This window comes from Triticum aestivum, chromosome 3A (genome assembly GCF_018294505.1).
Source record: "Triticum aestivum cultivar Chinese Spring chromosome 3A, IWGSC CS RefSeq v2.1, whole genome shotgun sequence".
Lineage (NCBI taxonomy): Eukaryota > Viridiplantae > Streptophyta > Magnoliopsida > Poales > Poaceae > Triticum > Triticum aestivum.
The window spans coordinates 412,535,768-412,551,284 of NC_057800.1; the positions used below are offsets into that span (position 1 = coordinate 412,535,768).

Below are 15,517 nucleotides of genomic sequence, written 5' to 3' on the forward strand. Positions count from 1 at the left end.
GAGCAGCAGCGTCGTCGGCGTCGCATCCCTTCTTGGAGGTGCTGCTTAGTTCACGGTACATCGGAGCCTAGGGATGTAGTAGTTTGTATCTGGAGGGCGCAGCGGTCGCGGGTCTGCCACGCTTTGTCGAGCTGCCGCTGTTGGCATTTATTTCTTTTTCTTTTTCTTTGGGCTTGATGTGCTGCTCGCCCCGGCATTGCGATGTGTTTAATGATGGTTTGCTTTGAAATACAAAGTGAAGGAAAACCCCTTTTTCAGTTAAAATTCGAGATTACAAGCCCCCCCTCCCCCTCCCGTTTAACCATGTCAATTATTTGCTCTGTTTCTCTCATTATATATCAAGGTGACAATATTTACTTTAACATTTGTGAGCCGTTTTGGCATTAGGTACGAACATTTTGATCACAAGGTGTACGTGTCTATGTCATCGCCGTATCAACAGAACCACAAATCCTAACAAAGAACGGTGGATGTTGTGTGACGTGACCATCGGACGACTCAGGTGGCTCGCCAACCGCACCCTCTTTCCGACGCATCGGGAGGTCGGCTCGCTAGCACCAACCGAAGAGGCCACCCCGACCCGGTGGGACACCAGAGAGTGCTTCTATATATTACCGTTTGTGTTGCGGGGAATGTCGTTGCCACTATACGAGTTTTCTCCGTGGCCTGCTCTTCTACTATCACACTATATCGGCAACGCGCCAAGGCGCGAGGATGCCGGTCCCAACGATATGATCAACCGATGGAAGATCAAATGGCATGATGTATCAATATGAAGGCAAGTTTTAGCACATGTAACAGAACAACCGATTATCTGGCCGGTTCAAGAGTAAGAAGAAACATTCAATATGTACCAGAAGAGTAACATCGATCATCAAGTTAAACATGGGCATGAGACTATCAAAGTTAACCCGTGCCAGAAGCAAGGCAGCATCCACTACGGTCATACGAATAGAAAAACTAATTAGTTAACATTAAGTTCAGTAATATGAGCAGAAACATAAGAAAGAAAAGGCCAACAATGGCAATGGAGGCAATAAAACTACGAAGCCATAGTTAGGCATACAATAGATAGCTTGGCTCAATTGCCTCCGTGAGTGCATACAATACATGTTGACCATATCTTAATCATGATAGATCCAGTTTTCTGAAAATATAAACAACGAAGCTTCTATCAAGCCTAAACCCACTACTGGAAGCAAAGTAAATTTCCTTATATGCAGTGACTCTACCGTCAGTTTGGTTTGTTTGCCTGTGTGGGTGTTGACTTGCTTCAGAAGTCATAGATACAAATAGAAGCATAATATGTGGTTTTAGAAAATATATCAAGTTCTAAAGATAAATAAAACTACTTTCAGTATATATAGTAGATGCCATTGCAGATAGCACTCCAATACTAACATTAGAAAAGGTAATCTGGTTTTGGTCACACCATCAAAAAATTAGATAAACACCAGATGGCAAACAAAATACATGTTAAGCCTTCATCCTTGTGATTATTGTTTTTCTTGTTCCAGAGCTCCTGTACAAATGATTTACATGGTGATCCGGAAAAAGTTGAAGCAAGCATATAAATAGTGACCCTCCTAGTGAGTGAACAAAATGTAAAAAAAACTCATTTTCATTTAGTGCAAACTATGATTCAATCTTTTTTCTTTTTCCAACAAAAATGTTAATATTCAGAAGGTAGTTGGAGACAAGGCTACACCTTATGAAGGTTTTAATCTTACGGTTCAATGAATTGCATAGGCAGAGCACACAGTTGATGGATTCAAACTATTTTTAAGAGATGATGTGGCAAGGCTAAGAAGATGAAAATAATTAAGAAGAAAAGTTCATGCTCAACAACTTACGAAGATTTAACTGGGTAGTGCCTCATGGCAGTCATCAACCTTTGAGCCGTAGAACCGTAAGATCAAACTGAGACTCAAGCCTGCATAACCATAGCAAGAAAAGGATCATCAACAAAGAGGACAAAGTGAATCAGGAACCAGTTCCTGGTTCCTCTAAAAAATCATTCTAAATGACAAATTGTGAGAAGAAAAAAGAACTGGTCTAATGACATAGATGTGTTAAACGGCAAACACTACCAAGTCAGATCAAATACTCAGCCTATTTCTGTCCTTTTTCAATATTAAGAACGATTATTAGGTAACCAAGTACATAACAAAAACAAATAATGCCTACATAGTAGCTCATCTCTCTTAATGCATCTACACTGATTTTGATGTATAGTTTAGGACCAATGGAAAACCAGAAAAACACAAACAACTCACACAATAAAGCTAATACTAAATACTGCACGCCGTCGAGACCTATCTGGCGTGCAACATCTGTCACTACAGAAGGACATCGGCGTCAATCACAGCGGTAGGGCCATCAGCATAGCCAACACGAATTGCAGGCCGAACCACGGTCGCAGCTACTGACTCCAACATATTTTTGAACGTAGATATGATACATGATTGAGAATACCTAATCAGTAAAGCACCACTACCCAACCATAAACATAGAGGAAGTAATATGAGCCGAAATCTCTAATGGCATGAAAAAATTAGAGCATGTTTGACATATCATTTTAAACTACAAATATGAAATAAACTACAGCCAAGAAAGAAAACTAAGTAGCTAGAGAGCATACACTGCTTTCTAATAGGAAAGAAGGTAATTTAACTGGCAAGGTACTGCCACTGACTCCAACATGAAAGAATGAAGAAAACTTTTTTAATCAACCTCTGCCATGCTCATGTTTCTTTTGTAGTCAGTAGAGTAGTTGCAACCATGCGCATATCACTAAGCAAAAAAAAGAGAAGGTCACGACTTACTTAATGTTTGACGGCGGCAAGAGCCACGATGGCATCGGCGGCGGTGGTGGCGTCCGATCGCCAACAACCATGCATATATCAAGTGCCATGATATGTGAGGCAAGACATAGGAATACAAGAGGGAAACAAAACAGAGGCACACATGATGCATACTTTACCATACAAACTTAAGGCAGCAAGAGAGGCCCCTATAACTTGCTGGGAGCATGTCTTTCTAGTATAACAAAGTGCAGCTTACTCTTAACCAGATTAAATCAAGGACCAACAACAAACAATAAAAGATCAAGAACAACTCATATGCAATAAAGGTATGAGAGAGAAGAAATCTTTACATAAGACGACTATAAACACCGGAGCATAAATAAGCAACACCTTTAAATACAAATAAAAAGGATCCAGGGTTCATTGCATAGTGGGCTCAGATCTGACTTTCCTCGATCATATAACCTACCCCCGTCTCTTATCACCAGATCAATCTTTTTATACAGTGGAGCTTCCCTGGTTATCACTCAACAAGAATGACCATCCAAGGACAGAGCAACAAGTATCACAGGATCAAAAAGGATTCTAGAGACAAGAGGGAGGATTCAACTTGATACCCACATGTGCCTCGATTGCTCGAAGGCACACTTATTTCAGACACGGCTAATCATCATCGCCCCAGCACGAAAGCCATCGGAGCATAAATAAGTAACACCTTTAAGTACAAATAAAAATAGTTCAGGGTTCATTGCATTGTGGGCTCAGATTCGGCTTTCCTCGATCATATAACCTACCCCCGTCATCTTTTATCATAGATCAATCTGTTTATACAATGGAGCTGCCCTGGTTATCACTCAACAAGAATGACCATCCTAGGACAGAACAACAAGTATCACAGGATCAAAAAGGACTCCAGAGACAAGAGGGAGGATCCAGCTTGATACCCACGGGTGCCTCGATTGCTCAAAGGCACACTTATTTCAGTCAAGGTTGTCAGGACCCGAGTGCCTCTGTCTGAAGATCCGATCGCTGCAAATAGGATTCAGTTAATTCAAACCCGTCCGAACAGGCGGGAAACGTCAGGAGCCACACATCTTCGATCGCACGGCCGAGACGTCGTCGTACCGCTTCGCCAGTTATGATGACCCGACGAGCGTCCGATCTTCATCGTGTGGCGGGGACTGCCCTGGAGGTCGATGTTCCCTTTCTGGCAAAGACCGCAACGTTTCTCTCCTTTTTGTTTTGCTTTTGCTCTTCTTTTTCCTTCCCTTTGTAAGGCTATAAAGCCAGGAGTTGGGATCGAGGTTAGGTATCTTTTTTGTTAGGGTTTCCCCCTTGCCGCCGCCAGTGTTCCTGGTCGGCTAGAACCTCTGTAACGAGCTAGACTCGCTAATCATTCCTCTGAAATTCAAGCTAAACTCCACTAGTTCAGTCTCTGTTTTACTGAATTCTATGCTTGGCGGCGGTGGAGTTGGAGGAGCCGTAAAATCCTTCACTTCCCACCGGACAATCTTGGCGGCAGTGTAGCTGACGGCGGCGGTGCAGGCGGCGGCAGGATCTACGGTCAAGGTCGGGTTGCAGCAAGTGCTATGAGAAATCGAGAGCAGGACAGACAGGACTTCAAGGACTTCAGGGACCATGTGCAAGACAACTTCCAGTCAATGCAGAAGTCTTTGGGGGAATTACAGGGCACACTTAACAAATTTATCTCTAGATTTTCAAAACCACATGAAACCCCACCCATTCCCAAGATATCCCTCAAGGCAGTGGACAAAATCATACACCACAAGGCCCAGTGCTTCGGCCAGTCGATGGCCTCCAAACCCCTCCTACTGCAGGCTCTGTAACTTTGGTGGATAAGCACACTGGAAAAGAACTTAACTTGGATGGCAGCACCAAAATTTCGTACAGGCACCCCCACTTTGCGGACAACAAACTTCTCCCACCTAATGCCAGAGCAACTACTGCAATTCCTAAAATAGGAAACATGCAACAAATCACTCAGTTAGAACAAGAGCAAGCTGAGGAGCAGGTTCAGCAAATAGCTGGCAGAGGGGGCAATGCACAGAGAGATCAAGTCCAAGACAACAGAAGACCTCTGACTTTGGTGAAACCTGCTAAGTATAACATACCAGAGTTTGATGGCAGTGGAACTGACTCTTGGATCCAAACCATTGAAATGTACTTTGAAGCTGCTAGGACACCACTGGAGCAGAAAACTGAAATTGCTGTCACTTAAAGGGGCCAGCAATAGAGTGGTGGAGAGGAACTGGAATTATTGCCAATACCCTACCCTGGTACAGGTTCTGTAGACTGATTGGAGACAGGTTTTCCGAAACTTCAGTATGTGACAATGTCAGAACTTTTCATGCTCTCAACCAAACTGGGTCTGTTAATGACTATGTGCTCAAGTTTGAACAGTCCATGAACTTACTCAGGAGGGACAACCCTGCACTGCCTGCTGATTATTACAAAGCTAGTTTCATTGCTGGTCTGAGTGACACTATCCAACATTATGTTCAATGTCATGAACCAGCAGACCTACAAAAAGCTATCTGGTTGGCCAGAAGAATGGAACAAGCTCAGCCCAGCAAGAAAACACCAGTGGCTTATATTAATCAGCCAGTTAGGAGGCAACTTCAGTTGGACCCAGGAAAGCCACCTCCTAACAACACACCTACTGTCATCCAACAGGCCAGAATGAAAGGAATCTGCTACAGTGCAAAGAACCATGGTTTCCTGGCCACAAGAAAGTTTGCAAATTGGCAAATCAAATGCAGATACAAGCCTTGCAAGAGACCTGCCCTGAGGATGCAGAACTGGTCTACTACACTGCTGATGATACTGAAGCTCCACCTCCCACTGACTTGGATGACACTCCCTTGCAAATCTCCATGCATGCCCTCATGGGAGTCACTTCCTCCAAGCTGAGTTTCACTGTTACAGTCATGTTGGGAGACAGACCTGCAACTGCCCTCATTGACAGTGGCAGCACTGCAACATTTGTAACTCCTGCACTTGCAAAGCTGGCTCTGTGTGCTCTTACTCCAACTAAGAAAAAGAAAGTGTTAGTTGCCAATGGAGCAACTCTATGGACTGAATTCATTGCCCCCCAGTGCCCTTTTGTGGTGCAAGGAACTGGATTTTCCCATGATTTCCGAGTCCTATAGTTGCAAGGTTATGATGTGATATTGGGAGCTGATCGGATGAAAACTGTTAGTCCTGTCCAGCTAGATTTTGAGAAAATGGAAGTGCAAGTCACACTGAAATCAGGAGAAAAGAAAATCTTCAAGGATGAAAGCTTACTCAGTGAGCCAATTCAAGAAATGGACAGCATGGAGCACTTATCTGATGACACTATCTGTGGGGCTGTGTTGCTACTAAACAGAATTGCTCTGACAGAACATGAGGACACTATTGTTCCCCCACCTGTCCAAGAACTTCCGGGTCAGTACAAGGATATTTTTGGAACTCCTACTGATTTACCTCCTAAGAGAAATGTTGATCATGCAATTCCTTTGAACCTGGTGCAAAAGTTATAAACCAAAGGCCATACAGATTACCTTATCACCAAAAGGAAGCTATGGAAAATATCATTCAGGAAATGATTAAAAATAAGGTAATCAGAGATAGTTCAAGTCCTTACTCCTCTCCAGCAATTTTGGTGAAAAAGAAAGATCTATCCTGGAGACTTTGCAATGACTTCAGAAAGGTCAATACTCAGACTATCAAAAACAAATACCCCATCCCTGTTATTGAGGATTTGTTGGATGAATTGCATGGAGCCACTATTTTCACTAAGCTTGATCTCAGAAGTGGATACCATTAGATCAGAATGAAGGAAGAGGATATTGAGAAAACTGCTTTTAGCACTCACTGTGGGCACTATGAATACTTGGTTATGCCCTTTGGTTTAACCAATGCTCCTGCAACTTTCCAAATGCTCATGAATACTATCTTAGCCAAGTATCTCAGAAAATTTGTACTAGTATTCTTTGATGATATTTTGGTGTTCAGTAAAAATATGAAGGAGCACATAATCCACTTGCAACAAGTATTTGAAACTCTGAAGGAACACCAGCTGTATATTAAAGCAAGCAAATGTGTCTTTGCTCAGCCTCAGGTGGAGTACTTGGGACATGTTATTAGGGCTGATGGAGTTGCAACTGACCCAGTCAAAATTCAGGCTGTACAACAATGGCCAGAACCTGAAAATGTCACACAGCTCAGGAGCTTTTTAGGGTTGATAGGTTACTATAGAAGATTTGTGGAAAAGTATGGACTCATTTGCAGGCCACTGTTTAACTCCCTGAAAAAGGACAGTTTCACTTGGGGGCAAGAGCAAGTTCAAGCTTTCAATACCCTGAAGAACAAAATGACACAAGCCCCAGTGTTGGCCCTACCAGACTTCTCCAAGCCTTTCATCTTGGAAACAGATGCTTGTGCCTATGGACTGGGTGCAGTTCTAATGCAAGAGGGGAGACCTATTTCCTTTTTTAGTAAAGCAATTGGCCCTAGAGCAGCTGCATATTCCACTTATGACAAGGAAGCTTTAGCAATTATTGAAGCTCTCAAGCACTGGAAACATTATTTTGCTGCATCCTCTCTCATAATCAGAACTGATCAACAGAGTTTAAAATATATACAAGAACAAAAACTCACCGAGGGAATTCAGCACAAGCTTCTGGTCAAACTCCTTGGCTACAATTACACTGTGGAGTACAAGCAGGGCAAGAAAAATAAAGTGGCTGATGCCCTTTCCAGGGTGCACCACAAAATTCATGCTCTAATTGCTTCTACTGTCAAACCTGCCTGGGTAACTGAAGTTGTTGACAGCTACAAGAATGACCAAAGATGCAAGGATCTCCTAGCTCAACTAACTGTAAACCCTGATTCTGTGACCAACTACACTGTGAAACAGGGTGTGCTCAGATACAAAAACAGAATTGTCATTGGAGCTGATAACACCATCAGAACGAAAGTGCTAGCTGCTTTACATAGCTCTGAACTTGGTGGCCATTCTGGTCACAGAGCTACATACCAAAGAGTTAAGCTTCTCTTCCATTGGCCTGGCATGAAGCAATTTGTTGTTGACTATATTAAACAATGCCCAACCTGTCAAATAAACAAAGCTGAACACTGCAAGTACCCTGGGCTGCTCCAACCTCTGCCAGTCCCAGACTTTGCCTGGTGCCACATAAGCATGGATTTTGTGGAAGGTCTTCCTACTTCTCACAACAAGAACATGATTTTGGTTGTGGTGGACAGGTTCACTAAATACAACCACTTTATCCCAATGAAACACCCCATTACAGCTAATACTGTAGCTAAGGCTTTCACTGATAACATCTTCAAACTCCATGGATTACCAGCTGTGATTGTCACTGACAGAGACAAAATCTTCACTAGCAAGCTCTGGCAGGACTTGTTCAAGAAGTTGGGAATAAAATTACACATGAGCACTTCGTACCACCCTCAGTCTGATGGTCAGACAGAGAGAGTTAACCAATGCTTGGAAAATTATCTCAGATGCATGGCTTTCATCCAACCACAAAAGTGGCTCAACTAGATATCCCTAGCAGAGTGGTGGTACAACACTAGCTATCACACAGCTCTCAAGATCACCCCATTCCAAGCCTTGTATGGCAGACCTCCTCATATGTTAGCTGAATCTGCTCTTTATCCTGTGGAAGAACTGGAACAGTTCCCTGATGTACTCACTGCTGAACAAACCGCAGCACATATTAAAGAACACCTCTTGAGGGCTCAAGCCAGAATGAAACATTACGCCGACAAGAAGAGATCTGAGAGAACATTGGAAGTTGGTGACATGGTATACCTAAAACTACAACCTTACAGGCATACCACTCTCAGTATCCATAGATGTCTCAAGTTGCATTCCAAATTTTATGGCCTATTCAGAGTTATCCTGAAAGTTGGTACAATGGCTTACAAGCTCCTTCTTCCTGACGATTGCAAACTGGATGATACTTTTCATGTGAGCCAGCTCAAGAAGCATATTGGCCCAATGACGATTCCAAACCCCAAGCTCCCCTTGCTCAACCCGGATGGAACAATCTTACTAGAACCAGAACAACTGCTCGAACGCAAACTGGTACCGCGTGTGCAAGGCAACATCAGTATCCCCGTGGTTCGATGGCTCATCAAATGGAGTAATCTACCTCTGGAGGAGGCCACTTGGGAGGACGCCACATTCATACAAAAAGTGTTTCCTAATTTCCAGCCCTGAGGACAGGTCTGATCTGGAAGGGGGGGAGTTGTCAGGACCCGAGTGCCTCTGTCTGAAGATCCGATCGCTGCAAATAGGATTCAGTTAATTCAAACCCGTCCGAACAGGCGGGAAACGTCAGGAGCCACACATCTTCGATCGCACGGCCGAGACGTCGTCGTACCGCTTCACCAGTTATGATGACCCGACGAGCGTCCGATCTTCATCGTGTGGCGGGGACTGCCCTGGAGGTCGCTGTTCCCTTTCCGGCAAAGACCGCAACGTTTCTCTCCTTTCTGTTTTGCTTTTGCTCTTCTTTTTCCTTCCCTTTGTAAGGCTATAAAGCCAGGAGTTGGGATCGAGGTTAGGTATCTTTTTTGTTAGGGTTTCCCCCTTGCCGCCGCCAGTGTTCCTGGTCGGCTAGAACCTCTGTAACAAGCTAGACTCGCTAATCATTCCTCTGAAATTCAAGCTAAACTGCACTAGTTCAGTCTCTGTTTTACTGAATTCCATGCTTCAGACCACCTGGGTCTGACAGGTTGATCATCATCGCCCTAGCACGAACACTACTGGTCAATTTAGCAAATCCAGGAGCATAACTATACAACCAGAGCATCCACATGTAAACCAGATCATTGCAGGAACTCCTATTATAGAAACCAAACATGAACTCAGCCTGCAAACCCTAGAATAGCATGCATCTACAACTAAAGAGCTCAAGTAGGAACCGATGCATGAGCAGGGAATAGAGCATCAACCAGACGAGCACCACATCAATATAGCCACGGCCATGTCCAATGCAGTAGCCGAAGCAGATGAGCAGGAGGAAGATGGAGCTCACCAAGGGAGGTTGTAGCCGAGGCAGTACTCAGTGGGCACCGGGTTGCGCCTGAACACCGTCCAACCAGCGAGGAACCACGTCGGAGTTACGCCTTGCACTGCCCCGCCGACGAGCCTGCATACCATAGGAAGAAAAGGATCATCAGCCAAATTAGGAACCAGTTCCTGGTGAAGAAAAAAGAACATATTCTGATTCCTATAAAAATCAACTTTAGATGACAACCCCTGGTAAGAAAAATCAAGAAGCAACAATCTTAAAGGGAGTAGCATCGATTCCTAAGCCACACAAGCATCATACAGCAGCAACTACAACCTACACCATAGGGGGGGGAATCCATAAATGCAAGGCATAAGTGGGAAAAATTGCAACAGATGCAAGGAAGAATATATTACCAGGAGTCTAAAATAATATTTTCATTCAGCAAGGTGCCATGGCTGAGTATGCTTGCCCATCCTAATTGTCAATCCTTAAGACAAACTATTTTGTGCATAACGGTGAACATTTTTATCTTTCTACAGTAAGAAATAAAAGGTTTATTATGGCATTTCATAAATGATTTAGTCGCGCCTCAACATATAAGAAGTAACAATAAACCAGAAGAAACAATTATGTCTTTGCTTTCCCTCTATATAAGTAAGAATAAAAGGTTTATTATGGCATTTCATAAATGATTTAGTCGCGCCTCAACATATAAGAAGTAACAATAAACCAGAAGAAACAATTATGTCTTTGCTTTCCCTCTATATAAAGAATGTCCATATTATTCCTAGGAGGCATGTTGCCATCAAGTTTCTTGTTGAACTGCCTAATTTCGACATTTAACAATGATGCATATCATTTTAGAAGACTAAATACCTTGCCACTACAACCATAGTCACCGTCATCAACTTGCACATCCTAATTTTGACATAGTAACCTTTAATAATGATCGGAACCTGTATTGAGAACCTAGTCGCCGTCAACCACTACAACCATAAACAACACAAATAAATGATGTAACCAGCTCATACAAATTTGTGGTTTTTCTTCTCTGCGGAGCTTATACTAATATTTCTACATGCTAACAACACAACATAACATCATACTTAAATGTGCATCTGCTAATCTAACAAATATCCCCATCTCAAACAGAAAGCTGTAGATATTTTCACACAGTCGATGGCCAAATCACTGTACTGAATTTAATCTAGCTCCTAAAAACATCACCTGGATAACAATTGCAACCACGACATATTTGTCCTATGATTATATGGCTAAGAAAGGACCAAACTTCTCTAGTTACTTAAATACATGCAAGCTGGTGCAACTAACTAAGATAAAGGTTAGTATAAGTTTCCTAAATAAATTTAGGTTAAAAGTCAAATCAACTAAAGTTTTTTTGTTCTTGCTATACACTGGCATATGGGATCGGTAACCCACGCACTCTGCTCCAACCCAACAAAAATAGAGAAAACAGAGCATCAATCTTGCTTTCTTTAACGCTAAAGAGATCGGTCCCAAAAGGCCTTGCTCAGGAACCAGCAAGGCATCATGTTGTGTTTCCCACAAAGACCATGAAGCATAAGCAACTAATCAGAGAAGTAGACACAAACTTGGTTACCTAGGCTCGAAATGCAGGGTTGGCGGCTACTCACCTAGGCTCGAAGTAGCTGTCTCTGTCGTCGGGTCATGGACAGTAAGGCGGGATAGATTCTTCTTGGGTTCCTCTCCCTTTGTGTGGTGGCGGCCTGAGCTTCTCCTGCCGAGCGCCAAGGAGGAAGAGATCGAGCAGAATCGGTGAGTGGGTGACTTTCGTAATGCAAAATCGGTGAAACTAAAAATGCATGCTATAGTTTGAAGCAAAGAAGTAGCATACGCATTGGAGACATCATTGTTTTAATTATAGAAGTGGCATCAAATTAAAAAATACACAAAAATAATCTAAGAATATTATCATTATAGAGCAATAATTTCTGAACTTGGTGTCTATCAAAAGTAAAATAATATAAGGAAATCTCTCTACTATCACTACAACATTGCAAACCAAACCAATCAGTAGTATAACAATCAGATCGATGATAGGGGCTTTTTCCCATGATTTCCATGTAAAATAGCATCAGTAGTACATGAATTATGCATAATCACGTTTTTGTTTGTGTTTGCAATGCATGGTGTGTTATCAATAGCTTCTCTGACCAATAGGTAACAACCATCTCTAGCTGAAAATTCCATCACATATCATGTCGTGGATTGAAAATCTGGTACGTTTATCCGATGAGAACACCTACAGATTATGTGCGGATACAAAGCACCACGATGGCAGCCCCAAGATAAGGTGTGTGAAGGAGGAGGGGAGAGGAGAAGATCTCCAACCTCGAGCCGGCACACGAGCTGGGATAGTGCGGGTGTGGATGGCAGCAGAGCGGGCACAGAGAAACCGAACGTATGGTCTCGATGTTGTTCTTCATGCCGTCGTTGCACGCCTCCCTGCACATCACCGGCCAAAACAACCACACGCATGAACATCTAGCTCACAATCACATAAACCTGAGAGTTGTGTATTCTCTCATAACTCGTACAAAACATGAGTTGTGTATGTATTCTTAGGAAGATATTAAAATTGCATCAAGTAGCAGGCAGTCTATTGTATATATTTTTTTACAGAGGTAATGTGAATATAAGATAAGATGGTAGTATAAGATATCACAAAATATGCTACAAACATGTATATTTCATGGATAGATGGAGTGGCCTGAAATTGCATGCAAGAGGTTGAGAAAAGAAGAAGAATACTTGTTAAAGAATTACCGGAACAAAGGCAAAGTCTGCGAGAATTCCCACAAAATAATGATTTTGGACATGTATACTAGGAGAGGTGTCACCACTACATCCATGAGACCACCACGGACAGAGCTACAAGAAAGTAATACAAAAAAAATTCTTATCGATGGTCGGATGTGCACATTCTATCCATTGGTATATGTCGAAGAATGTAGTATTACTTTGACATTTAGCAAGTTGAATGGATAGTACATAACAATTAAGGCAAGTCATTTTTCCAAAAGGTGCATGAAACTCAGATATCAGTCTATATAGCACACCACGGTAGCTAATGAGAGAGAGATCGGGAGAGCAACCTGCAACACCCAGGTCAGGTTCTACGCGGTGATCAAAGAAGTTGCGCGACAAAGTAAGCAAGCGCACCCAGCGCCACCAGTCGCTAGTCAGAAGCAAACTATTATTAGGAAAGAAGAGGTGCATCACAATTGCTCATTTTCGTGTTAAGAAATTAGATTGACACCAGATGGCAAACTATAATACATATACAAAGATCAAGTACTCTCATGATGCATAGCATCCATTAAACTGAATTATACCTTTTAAGCGCGCGCACACACACACCGCAAACTGATCTGGAACTTGGAAGTATGTTCTTTTTAAACCATAAATCTTACATGCAGCTTTAAATTTAGTAAAATTTTAGTTACATTCTTTTTAATTTTCAACACCCTGGAACCTAGATAAAATCCCCCAGTAATATCCTAATCGCATCAATTGCAAAACTACATATAGTGAATAATCAGAATCAGACATGTAGCTGAACCCAGTCTCAGTTTGCTGATCAACATAGATAAGATTCGACTCCTGCAGTAGCCAATATCCAATTCCAAACAGAGAGAAGATTATACAGGGTCTAAACAATCTCTAAGAAAAATATTATACAGATTGATTGATTAGTACGCAAACTGTCGGTATATATAATATACCTGATCCCAACCAAACTCATTCTAGAGTAGCGACATGTTGTCTGCTATGTGGAAGGCGCCGTTCTCGTAGAAGAGGGCTAGCTCGCTGCAGTAGCCGGGCCTTCCCATCAGCCAGATCACCACTGGGTCCTCCTTGTGCCACCTGAATTCGAAGAAGTAGAACAGCCTCCACGAAAAAGTGGCAGATGTAAGGCATAGGATCATCATGAGAAACGCAACATGAACGAAGAGGCTGGAGGCTGCATGAGTGAGCTCACCTGGCGTCATGAGTGGTGGGGAGGCGGTAGCACTCAGTGTGGTGCCCGAGGTTGCTCACCGACGTCACAACGACGACTTTGGATAGAATCACCGCCCAAAAGGATCAAATATTCAAGTGCGGCGCATAGTTCCTTCAAGATAAAAAGAACAGCTGACTATGTGATGTTTCAAATAGTCCGTCCATAGTAGTGTACTGTGATATATTCAAGTAGTCCATCCAAAGTAGTGTACTGTGATATAAATATATAACGAATGATCACTTACTGATTAGGATCTCCTCCATAGCTAGCAATAGTATCACAAATAAATGAAAATGCCTCAAAAGCATCACTGACCATGTCACTTATTGCTCCTTGGGGCAAATTTCTGCAAGATATATTTACATATTTCATCAACTAGACATATGTCAATCTATACTTACTCGCCTAGAAGTCATGAAATTAGATAGAAATGCCATCAAAGGGTAAGCACCTATAATCAATGCAAGCGACTATAATTCCACGCTCCGCTAACCGTCTTCCAAGAAGAGCACCCCACGCCCTGTAACTAAACAGAATCATGACCATCAACAACGGAAGTCACGGAGAAAGGTGTCTTGATATGTACCTTATCTCCTCCTCTATATGGACCAGCTGGTGATAGATGTGTGGCTGTAGAGAGAGAGTTGACAGTAAACAAACCGAAAGCAATGAAAAAGGAAAACAAAGAGACTTATTACATAGGTGTATTATAAATTTTCTTGAACGGGGTATTAAATTGCCTTTCCTTTAACATTATCAAATTCCACATAATCCATGCTTTCATGGATATTATACATAGGCTGGGGGGACATTCATGCTTCCTTGAAGCACTGGTCTAATATAAAAAGAACCTTTGCTTCAGAAATATAAGTTGAAGAAAAAGAGCTGCTGATATACAATGTAAGAGTAGGACAGAGAAAATACTACACTAAATTCCTGCTCCTGTCATTTAACTAAAAAGTGAAAACCTATCCAAATATTCAATGGAATTGCTTATACTCTTCGTCCCAGCAAATCTTTCAAGTGTGTACAGAACTGCTGATGGAACGTAAGCCTATACACTACATAATCTGAACTCTTTTGGAAGGGAATTAATAAGAAATACATAAGTTGGAAATTACTGAGTAAATAAAAGAGCACACATATTACATATATAATCTTCCCGGCAGTCTATAGGAGTTTTGTCGAACACCTACAGACAAATCTTGAGGAAGATAAGCTACCCTTCCGATCTAAATCATCGTCACCCTTCCGAGCGCGAGCGGAGGCGGCGGCGCGAGGGCGAGCGGGAGAGGAGGCGCGTGGGAGGGGAGGGGAACGAGAGAGAGAGATAGGGAGAGGAGGCGCTCAGGAGGGGAGAGGAGGAGGCTAGGGTTAACCACAGGAGCCGGTCCTTTTATAACCGCGCAAGTGAAATGACGAAAATGCCCCCGGCTGGACAGACTATTTACGAGCGGTGGCACGAAATGGGAGTAACTATTCATTCCAGCAGTAACTTTTTTTTATCCGACTGACGAGGTCGTTCCAGGGGTCGATCCGACGGCCCAAGATCCATCAAGCAACCAGATCCAACGGCCAGGAATCCCAAATCGCTGAGGAACGGGCTGAGGAGCTTC

At 42.7% G+C, this 15,517-nt stretch overlaps 1 long non-coding RNA gene across 16 annotated transcripts; it reads right to left on the reverse strand.

The window, feature by feature from the left end:
- Nucleotides 1–822: 822 nt before the first annotated feature.
- LOC123061453 (uncharacterized) lies at nt 823–15,260 on the reverse strand. 16 transcript variants are annotated; one of them, XR_006429011.1, is made up of 11 exons: nt 15,098–15,260; nt 14,488–14,531; nt 14,353–14,427; nt 14,146–14,247; nt 13,881–14,012; nt 13,624–13,789; nt 12,665–12,769; nt 12,230–12,343; nt 11,512–11,615; nt 9,878–9,991; nt 823–1,933 (listed from the first exon to the last, which is right to left on the reverse strand). It is a non-coding gene; the product is annotated as an uncharacterized lncRNA (long non-coding RNA). The 16 variants fall into 16 exon arrangements; XR_006429004.1 differs by having other exon boundaries at nt 14,353–14,421; nt 15,051–15,260; XR_006429007.1 differs by having other exon boundaries at nt 14,353–14,421; nt 15,098–15,254.
- Nucleotides 15,261–15,517: the final 257 nt, after the last annotated feature.